Raw genomic sequence first — 11,425 nt, 5'->3', positions numbered from 1 at the left:
ATTATATAATTGTATATCTAAATTAATGTTGGATTTGATTATTAGTTTATTTTTACAGTTTACTCAACGGATGGCAAAAAATTTAACGTTACGACAATTACAACAAATTAATGACCTACTAATAACTTATCAATACATACAACATAAGAACGACTACAACATTTGTTTTAACGTTACAAATACAACAATTTATTAACCTAACAACTTCAAAACCATAAAAACAATATTAAAAAGCTTACAACTTGTAAACAAGAACTGCCAAGAACAACACCGAACTACAAACCAACGCTATCTTTAACTTCTTATTTTCTGATTGAAAGAGCTTATTAGAGTTAGCTACTTTAGCTATTACCATAGATGATTGGTCTTTCTCTTCATCAACCCAACTGATAAACCCGCATTTTGGTTCCTGTTAAATTTAACATTGACAGTAAGAAAATAAATTTTTGTCATGTAAACACGAGGGTTTAAATTTAAATGACGTTAACAACATGATACCAAATATGGGCAAGCGTAAAACAATCTTCCAGGGTTTTTAGCTGTACCCGAAATCCTAACGATACGTTCTCCTCCGCAATTGCAGTATGCCATTAGCCTTCTTTTTCTTTTAAATTGGAGTTACTTTCTCAGTTAAATTTTTCATACTGAGTGACACCCATTTATAGAAGAAATCATATTACAAACAATTCTTTTTTACTATGAAATGAACTGGTTTGACTATGAATTCAAAAGTTGAACTACGAAATCCAGACAAGTACATTCTGTAGTATTGTCATGTCAGTCAGTGAAATTTGACTATGAAATGAACTGGTTTGACTATGAATTCAAAAAGTTGAACTACGAAATCCAGACAAGTACATTCTGTAGTATTGTCATGTCGGTCAGTGAAATTTGACTATGAAATGAACTGGTTTGACTATGAATTCAAAAAGTTGAACTACGAAATCCAGACAAGTACATTCTATAGTATTGTCATCTCGGTCAGTGAAATTTGACTATGAAATGAACTGGTTTGACTATGAATTCAAAAAGTTGAACTACGAAATCCAGACAAGTACATTCTGTAGTATTGTCATCTCGGTCAGTGAAATTTGACTATGAAATGAACTGGTTTGACTATGAATTTAAAAGGTTAAACTATGAATTTTGAACAGTAGAGATACAATATTTTCTATTTATAATTGCATTTGTTTGATATTGCATTTGTGTGATGATTGTAGAGCACTATCATTGGTATTGAAAATGAGTACTTACAACAAAAGAAGCTTTTCTCAACTACCAATTTTCTTGCATAACCTTCAAAGAACAAATCCTAATACCTTCACAGCCATTAAGAAAATCGATACCAACCGCTTTCAATTCTGTTTTGTGGCTTTAGGTTGCGTGGTATAACATACTTCTTTTATTGAGTTATATAATATTTCATGGTAATGTATCTCGATTAGTTTTTACTTATCACTAATATGTGTTCGTTTTTATGTAGATTCGTACCTTCCTTAGGTGCATGATATCGCTGATATATGTGGGTTATTTACCCCTTCTTGGGAGCTATCTGACAACAATGTACTTCGCAGTGGCTTTAGATGGAAATCATGAACCACTACTCTTAGCAATTGGTTTGGGAACCTTAGAGTGTGAAGAATCATGGATATGGTTCATGATGAGGTTAAAAGATTGTTTAGGTGAGGACATAGAGGTTGGTTTCATAAGAAACCTGTGTGATAAAATAGACTTTGGTGTTCAGAGTGCCTACCCGGATTCCTATCATGGATATTGTCTTAAAGATATAGCTCGAAAGATACGTGAGTCTTTCGGACATAACAATACGGAAGTCGAATCGTTGTTTTGGAAGTCATGCAACGCATATAGCGTTGATGATTTTTACTTGTGTTTGGAAAGGTTGCAAAGTACATGTAGGAAACCACCTTTCTGCACCTTGCTTAGGAGTCCAATTTACTGGCTTGACGATATACCGATTTCAAAATGGACACGAGCATTTTTCCCAAAAATACGTTACAATGTTAAATCGATTGACGTCCCTGAAATTTTGCAAATTATATCCACACGTGAGTTTCCTATAACAACGATAATTGAGTTAATCACCACGCCGATACAATCAAAGTATGCTGAACGGGCCGAAGTGGCGGGTAAGGGAGATTGTTATATTTTTTTTATTGTGCTACTATTTTTATTAAAATATCAAATTTTACAGGGAGGTTGTCTGGTGGGTTGACCCCTTACGTTGAGAGTAAGGTTCAAAAATGTCTCAACAAGTCTTATAATTGTAACGCAAGACGTTTGTATGGGGATACATTTGAAGTCGATGACAATTTTGCCACCAACAACGTACAACTTGAACGAAGGGTATGTAGTTGTGGTAAATGGCAAAAAAGCGGTATACCATGTGGCCACGCTATAGCATGTCTAAGAACTCGTACATCTGAATCCATTCACAGAATGGTTGATTACAAGTTCACTAATTATGTGTATCGACTTGCATATGGATCTGAGTTGGTGAATACTATACCATCACATGTGCATTTGGAAATACCAAATGAAACGGTGGTCCTGTTACCTCCCTGAATGTAGTAGTTATTCATGTAGCACCTTTATGTTTTATGTAATATTATGTATTAGTTTTTTATGTACCCCGTTTTTATTTTAGTGTCGTGTTACGTATTAGTTATCCATGTACCCTGTTTATATTTTATGTCGTATTATGTATTAGTTATTTATGTACCCCATTTATATTTTATGGCGTATTATGTATTGGCTATTGAGGAAACAACATATATTAAAAGAAATGGACGTTTATTAAATAGTAACGACTACACACATACAACAACAAGCAACTTAAATAACGAAAAACAATTAACTTAACCAACATGCATATTAAAAATAAGGGACATTCTTTAAAAGATTCCATGCATCTAAGTGGATAAACTCGCTACCATCATATTCAAAACGGTATAGTTCCAAAGCCACCTGCCATAGAATGTCTTCATCCGTATTTGCATGTTCGTTATCCAACTCGTTATAAATACGTTGAAATTGTTTCACCTTTATTTTCAAATCCAGAAACTTCGCTTTGACATCTCTTCTTCTTCGATATTGAGTACGCCTCATTAAATGGTGAAACAAATGACAGACACGAGACCAAAATGATCCAGCACGAACTTGTGGGGGACCCGGTGGAAAATCCTCCTCTACAGTTATAATCCAAGCTTGAACCAAAACGACCTCCTCTGCGTTCCTCCATATATGTGGTGAGTCCATAATTGCAAGGAGGGAAGTAATATGATACAATTACAACGGATATTAAAATCTATTTATAACGGCTACTTACTTTCCTGGTGCAATGGCTTGTCAATTCAAGCAGCAATGTATTGTGTTGTCATTCGACTGGGGAAGACTTGTCAACTCGAACAGTGATCTGTTGTGTTATAAGTATAGTACACTGCATTCGTCAGTTAATTTTGACTATGAATTGCAGACATATTAGAAGATTGGACTGCGATTTTGTGTAGAAACTACTATAAATTGACCTTAAGTTACATAAATACTTTATTAAATAAACCAATACAGGTGTTCAAATATTGTTTTTTAGATTCTACTCTCTTTGTTTCAATCAAAATGAGTTCTATATCATGGAGCAATGAAGAGTTCTTGGTTCTTACACATGCTTATATTCATGTGTACGAGACAAGCAAGTTGAACAATCCAATGTTTTGGAGCCGTTTAACCAATATTTTCAATGCTGAAAACCGAATGGCTACAAGAAACGATCGTGACGAACTAGACATCTTAGCAAGATGGTATGAAATGAAAACCGAAGTTCTATTATTCAACGATCTTTATACCAAAATTGACGACACCCGTTTAAATGCTACTAAGGAGGTCATCTTGGAAGCTGCTAAGGAGGAATACAAGTCATTAAGTAACGGGTTGGAATTCCAGTTTGAAGCCCCTTGGAATATTTTGAAATATATCCCGTTTGTTTAAAATCTATTTTAGTTTATTACGTGAGTACTAGGTTATTTTCATGTACTAGGTTATTTTCATGTATTTCGTTTGTTTAAAATCTATTTTAGTTTATTATGTGAGTACTAGGTTATTTTCATGTATTTCGTATGTATTTCGTTTGTTTAAAATCTATTTTAGTTTATTATGTGAGCAACTCGTATGATTAATTTGAATTAATAAATGCCCATTGCATTAGTTTTCACAATACATTAGAATACATTACTAACAAGGATTCCATGAACCATTACAAACATTACAACAATTACATGAAAAACAATGACATAATACGAACAAAGCATTAACGTAAAACACAAGTCCATGGGTTATTCTTAACAGAAATTAGAGCGGTCTACATGAAATACTGTTTATCTTTAACAACCTTCCAAACTTCCTCATATTCGAAGTCTCTGCCATCATCCTCACAGATGTAAAAATCTGTAACAACTTCCAAGAACTCTTCTTCGTCCCGATAACGAACATTGTTACTTTTCGCATAATTACATGCTCGATTGAACCCTGTCACTTCTTCCTTTACATCCATCTACTTAGTAACAACATCTGATTTTTCTCTTTTTTGTCCTTCTCCCATCTCATAGTTAAACAAAGATGTTATGTGAGTCCATTCATCACCAATTAGGCAATGCAGGGGAGCAAGTAACGATACACCATCCTTAACACTTAGCCAACATCGTGTTAGAACTAACATCTCGTTTGTTGTCCACGGCCTTTCAGAATTGGAACCAGGTACTTCATTCGAAGAACTTGCTGCATTCGACGGCATTTCTAATAATGGGAGTTCGTTTCGTTTAGGTGATTTGGGTGTTTGGTTTTTAGATCTTAAACATCTATTTATATAAATAAATAGACTATGAATTAATACTTTGACTACGAAATGGTTATATTTGGACTACGATTTTTAGCTTTATGCAGTGTTTTATCATGTCAAACTGTCATTTATCTCTTGTCACTTAAGGGTCCCACTATGATGTACAGGTTACTACAGTGACTTGTCATTACTGTCTAGTCATTTCAAAGTTGGACTTGTCATTACTGTCTAGTATGTATAAATACCACTTATAGCTCCAGTTTAATACAATATCGACTTTATTATGAGTTCCTCACACAAATTCGAAGTTTGCTCATGCAACGAAGTAGATTGTTACTACTGTGATTCGGTAGACCCTTTTTTTACACCCTCTTCAGCTGGGCCATATATGTCACATGAAAATTTTGAAGAATTAAAGAAGGCTGAAGAACAACAAGAAGAGGACAAAGAGTCATCCTGACTTCTCACTCAACTTGCTAATGATATTGAATCGGAATGCAAACAAGCTCAAGAATGGATTGACCTCAATAAAAAAAATCAAAGAGCATAAAGATTGGATAAAAAAGAGTAAGAAGGCAATCAAAACGACTGAAAAACGGCTTGCTGAGAAGGATGAGCAGTTGATACACATTATGGTAAAAAATGGTCGTTTGGAAGACAAAATGAGAATTAGGGATGACTATATAACAATGGAGAAAGAGAAGTACCCATTGCAGTTCCCTGAGTTTAAAAATTAGATACAAAGTTGTTGTAATATTATCATGAAACAGATTAGGCTGCAAAAGGATCGTTTGTTGTTTTTTTAAATAACATGTTGTAACTGTTAAAAAAAATCTGCAAACTATATTTTATAATATAAAGGCTTCATTGATTGTTATAATCAACAAACTTAACTAAAATATGAAAGCATAGCAATGTCTTGTAAGAGTTAATAAAAATATTAGAATACATAATAAGTAAACAAGTCATCATTACTCTTGATTTCAAGGTTGTTTTATATCAAAATCCGTGTTATAGGTTTGTGAGCAACCCGCTGAACCACCAATATTAAATGCCATTTCTGCAGTAGAAATTATGTGACGTGCTTCGCTACCGGATGCCCTTCCAGTACAATTATTTCTCGTGTGTCCTAGTTGACCACATGTAGAACACTCTTTTATAATTGGACCCTCGCCTTGGGATGGAATGCGGTCTGTGTTTCATGGCCTGCCTGACTGACGTTTATCCATTATAGGTGGCTTAACAATCATCAAATCATCGGGGATCTCCCATTCGGATGGCTTTGGCAGAGGGTTTATTGATTCCTCATATGTTTTCCTCAGTGTTTTGGTAAAGTAAGCATTTAATGCAAACCTCAAGCAGTCTTGGTAATTGTTCACTGTTAAACATCTTATGACATGACCACAAGGCATCCCATCAAGTTGCCAATGCCTACATGTACATGTCATATGTTGAAAATCAACAATCACATTTTGTGCCCCCTTTTTGACCTCGCATTTCGTATTTGAGATCATGCGAACATCCCATTTGGTAAAAGTTTTCTTGTTTTCTTTTACAACTTCATCCGCCCAAGGGGTAAGTATTCTTGTTGCTTCCGCTAAAAAAACAGCCAAAATGAAGAAGTTAAGATCAATAACATCAAAATTAATAAAACATTAATATTACAAATTTACTTAATACCTGCAAAGTTACGCATTTGAAACCACCATTGTTGCATTGTAGCACGAAAAAAATCGATCAACATAAGTATTGGCACCTTACGTGCGTGTCTAGATAATGCATTTATAGACTCCGCACTGTTGGACGGCATAAGATTGTATCGGTTCCATTTAAAATGTGCCCTTGACCAAGTTTCTGGATTTATACTTTTTAATTACTCCTATACTGGTTCTTTTGTCTTTTTCATAACATCCATGGCAGCATCAAAAGCATCAACTGTGTACGCCCTACACGCCTCCCAAAAAATTCCTTTAACCGTCTTACTCTTGCCGAATCTAGATACTATGTTGAAATACAAATGGACACCACATATTCCATGATGAGCGTGAGGAAACATGTTGGCAACGGATGTTGCTATAGATGGAGACCTATCAGATATAATTGTAAGCTCCTGCATATTTCCTATGCAATCATGTAGTTTTTGAAAAAACCATGTCTAAGAATCGGTACACTCATTTTTGCATATACCATATGCAACCGGTAATATTTGGTTTTGTCCGTCCTTAGTAACTGCAAGTAACATGGTACCTTTGAACTCGCCCTTTAGGTGAGCTCCATCTACTACTAGGTTCGGCTTACAAAAATTGACAAAAACGCGTACCTACAATACATTGTATATCTATTCAAATACACCAAAATTAATATTAAAAATTAATATAATATGATAATACTAACCGAGCAACCGAGTGCGACGTACAAAAACTCAAAGCGATCATCAGCATCCGTTTTAATATGTGTGACAGTACCCGGATTATGTTTGGCCAAGTTGTGACAATACGTCGGAAGTTTGGTAAAAGAATCCTCTTTCGTACCCCTTAACGACAACAATGCATATTGCTTCACACGCCATGCCTGATGGTATGAGATATTGATATTAAATTGAGCATTCATATCATTAAAAATTTCTTTTCCCCGATAAACTCTACTATAGTCTTCAGCCAAAACATCAGCAACATATTCACCCAAAACATATTTGTTTGCTTGTCGATGATTAGGTTGCAACAATGTTGAAGAACATGTGTGTACATCAACAAATTTATTCACTTGGAAAAGTCCATCATAATTTTTAATTGCTTTTGCTCTTAGTAACCAAGAACAATTTTTCGAAACACACACAGCTTCATACCTTGATTTGGTGGATCTACTTGTCCTCGTCTGGAAACCTTCTCGAAGACATTTTTTTACCAATACACCACTTTAAAAGTTCTTTGTTCTTAAATATACTCTCACATTGAATCTTTTGAAGATTCATGTCTACCATCTGTGTTGGGATATCTTCATTAATATCAACTGGGCATGCTGGTACAGGGGGCATACCGTGAAAAAGGTTATCAGGAAACTTAGCTTTAACTTCATCACCCAACTCATCTCTATCGGAATTGCTTTGTAGCTCAGTTATATCTAAACATACATCACCAACATCAACATAATGCTCGTAAACATGATTTTTTTCATTTTTTTGACTTGAATTTTTTTCTTTTTAGTTTTATCTACCACACGCCTATTCATAAGTTTAACTTCTTGTTCGGCAACATCATTACAATGACCACCCACATGATTAAGATATGTACCAACATCATCATCACCAACAGACTTGTAATTCTCAGGATCCACATAGTGAATAAGTGAATAACTAACATTAACATTTTCAGCAACACTGTGAAACTGAGGTACACTAGGAGTATTGAAAGTACCTATCGGATCGTTGCTCCCTTTATAACTGCATAAATTACCAACAAGCTGGTTTCCAATTTCATCACCCCCATTAACCTTCTCAACTTCATCAACCACCACAAACACTTTCACAGCCCTTCCTCCACTACATTTGATTACGTTTATCAACATTCTAACATCCATGTCTTCAACTATAGCTATATAATAATTTAATTCAGGATGGTGGAAACGAAGACTAATTCTATATTTGTCTAACAAACCAATTTTGCTTCTTACCAAAGATACAAAATCAGTATAACTAATATACTCAGAAAATATCAAATCAAGTTCAGAAATACCTCCTTGTGGACATATGTATTCCAGATTAGTTCCATTAACTTGCCATCTCCCACCGGTTACAAGACAAACCAAATATTCAATCATTTTTTGAGCAAATTGTAGAGAAAGTTCCTAAACAAATAACAACCAAAATGATAATTTTCTACAAAACTTTTTATATAGCAACATGATTTCGTAGTCAAACCAATTCATTTTATAGTCAAACTAAAAAAAAACACAAAAAAAACCACAAATTCGTAGATAGAATGAGAGTAAATCACAGATGGACCTATTCCATCTACGATTTTACCCCTATATATAGAGAAAAATAATTAAAAAAAAAATTAAAAGCACCTGCAAATGTACAAGCAGCTAAAGCACAGTTGTGCTTTAGGTGCTTGTACATTCGCAGATGGGATGCTGATTTCGCAGATGGGGCATTTCCATCTACGAAATTGTGGGCTAATTTTGTAATTTCGATTTTTTTTGGCTATTTGTAATGTAATTAGTGTAAATGACTATTTTTGTCATTTTCTCTTTAATTTAAAAGATAATCCTTTTAGATTTGATAATTTAAATTACTTGTTTAATTTAAGGATAATTATTAAATCAAGAGTTTTAATATTTAAAATTTTAATTTAAAAAAGTCTTCAATTTCGAAAATTTTAAAATTGAAATTAAAACCCTAGTATTTTGAAGTGTTTAAAATACACCCTATACTATTATATTATTACAATATATATATATATATATATATATATATATATATATATATATATATATATATATATATGTATAACTAAAATGTTAGTCTTACCGTTAGTAGGCCTCATTCACGAAGTGGATCTATAAGGGGGGTATAAGGTTATGGCCTATAAAATGGTCATTTAATGGGTATCAACTCTTACCCACCGCTTCCTTAATTGGTGGAGGGTCGTTAGCCGAACGGGTAGGATAGGGCAATCCTCTCCTCATTAATAAGTATAATGAATCTATATAAAGTAACTAAACGTTTTTACAAAATTCCCAATCTTAGTTACTTTAGGTAAAAGTGAATAGATGCAATCCCATGAAATTACACTTTGCACCCTTGCTAAGAAGTTAGTGGAGCGTGTATGGTTAACCGGCACACTAATTGGTTCTAAGCAAAGGTGGCGAAGGGTGACTCATTGTTTGTCATAGTTCGATGGAGCGTGTGTGGTTAACCGGCACATCGAATAGGTGACAGTAACAATGAGGGCACCATGTACATTTGCATGGTTATTCACACCCACTTTGTGATCCTCAGCATCCTAGTCACAAACTAGAGGGGCATATCGAGATTTAAACATGCCATTGAAAATTTCAATGAATCTAGGAATTTTTAGTACATTTAAAACTTAAGCCTTTCATGCTTTTCATGGTGGAAAATTAGTGAATCGTCATTCACTTACCTCCAAATTATTTGCATGTTGGATTACGACATCCCTTTTCTAATGTGTAAATAATGTTGTTGGATCCTAGCCCTAATTTCTCATTTTGGGTGTTTTATTAGGGATACAATTCTCTTCAAACTTTGTTCCTTTCTAATTGCAAATGTCTAACGCAAACGCAAACAACGCTGCTCCTGGATCATTCTCGCTAATGAGCCTATGTCAAAAAGTGACGTTTGATGGATCGAATTTCAACGAATAGAGAAGATACATTCGCATGATTGCTCGTTACGAGGACAAAGAATATGTCCTCGACGAGAAGCTTGAAAAGATCAATCTAGAAATCGCTACTCCCGAAGAAATTGTCGTCTTTGAGACCCACGAGCGTGATGCAACGAAAGTTCATTGCATTATGTTGGCCACTCTGAATCTTGAACTCCAAAAGTCATATGAGGACATGTATCCATACGAAATGCATCAAGATTTGCTGGAGATGTACCACCAAAGCGCAAGGCAAGAGCGCTATGAGATCATCACCAACATGATCACCGCTAAGATGGGAAGTGGAGAGTCCCTAACCTCACATTTGCAAAAGATGCAGAGGTATGTTGATCGTCTTCGCAAGTTAAATGTTAACTTTGGGGAAGATCTGGCAATCGACATCATTCTCCATTCCTTGCCCTCCTGCTACAACCAATTTAGGATGACCTACCACATGAACAAAGAAGAGGTCACCTTAAGCAAACTCCAAGGGATCCTAAGGACTGCTGAGAGCAACCTCAAGGACAAGTCTGTTGCATTAACTCCCACTCCACCCACTACTCCTGTTTTGGCCATTGGGCAAGGGAGGGGCAAGAAGAGGAAGGCTCCTTCAAAGATCCACCACAAGGGAAAGCCCCAAGATGGTACCTCTTCTAGTGGAACCAAAGTTGGTTCTGCTAAGCCCAACTCAAACCCAAAGGAGGCAGAGTGCCACCACTGCCACAAAATAGGGCATTGGAAGAGAAGTTGTCCGGAATATCTACAAGCCATCAAGGATGGGAAGATCAAGCCGTCTTTCGCAGGTATTTACACAATTAAATCTAATGATTCATCACATGCTATTTCTTGGGTTCTTGATACAGGATGTGGTTTTCACATATGTTCTGATTGCAGGGACTAAGAAAAGATAGGGATGTGGAGCATGGAAGAATAAATCTAATCATGGGGAACAGAAGATCGTCGCCTGTCACCAAGATTGGAGTGTATTCTCTAGCTCTTTGTAATGGATTAGGTTTAGATTTAAATAATTGTTGCTATTCGCCAGATATGGAAAGAAACATAATTTCATTTCATGGTTTGTTTAGACAAGGATTTAGATATTCGTTTGATAATGAGAAAGGTTCGATTTATGCTTATCTAAATGGTGTTTTATATTTTGAAGCATTGCCTTGTAATGGAATTTATGAAACTG

The sequence above is a fragment of the Lactuca sativa genome, chromosome 8, assembly GCF_002870075.4.
Source record: "Lactuca sativa cultivar Salinas chromosome 8, Lsat_Salinas_v11, whole genome shotgun sequence".
Taxonomy (NCBI): Eukaryota; Viridiplantae; Streptophyta; class Magnoliopsida; order Asterales; family Asteraceae; genus Lactuca; species Lactuca sativa.
Note: the sequence above shows the minus strand (reverse complement) of the source record.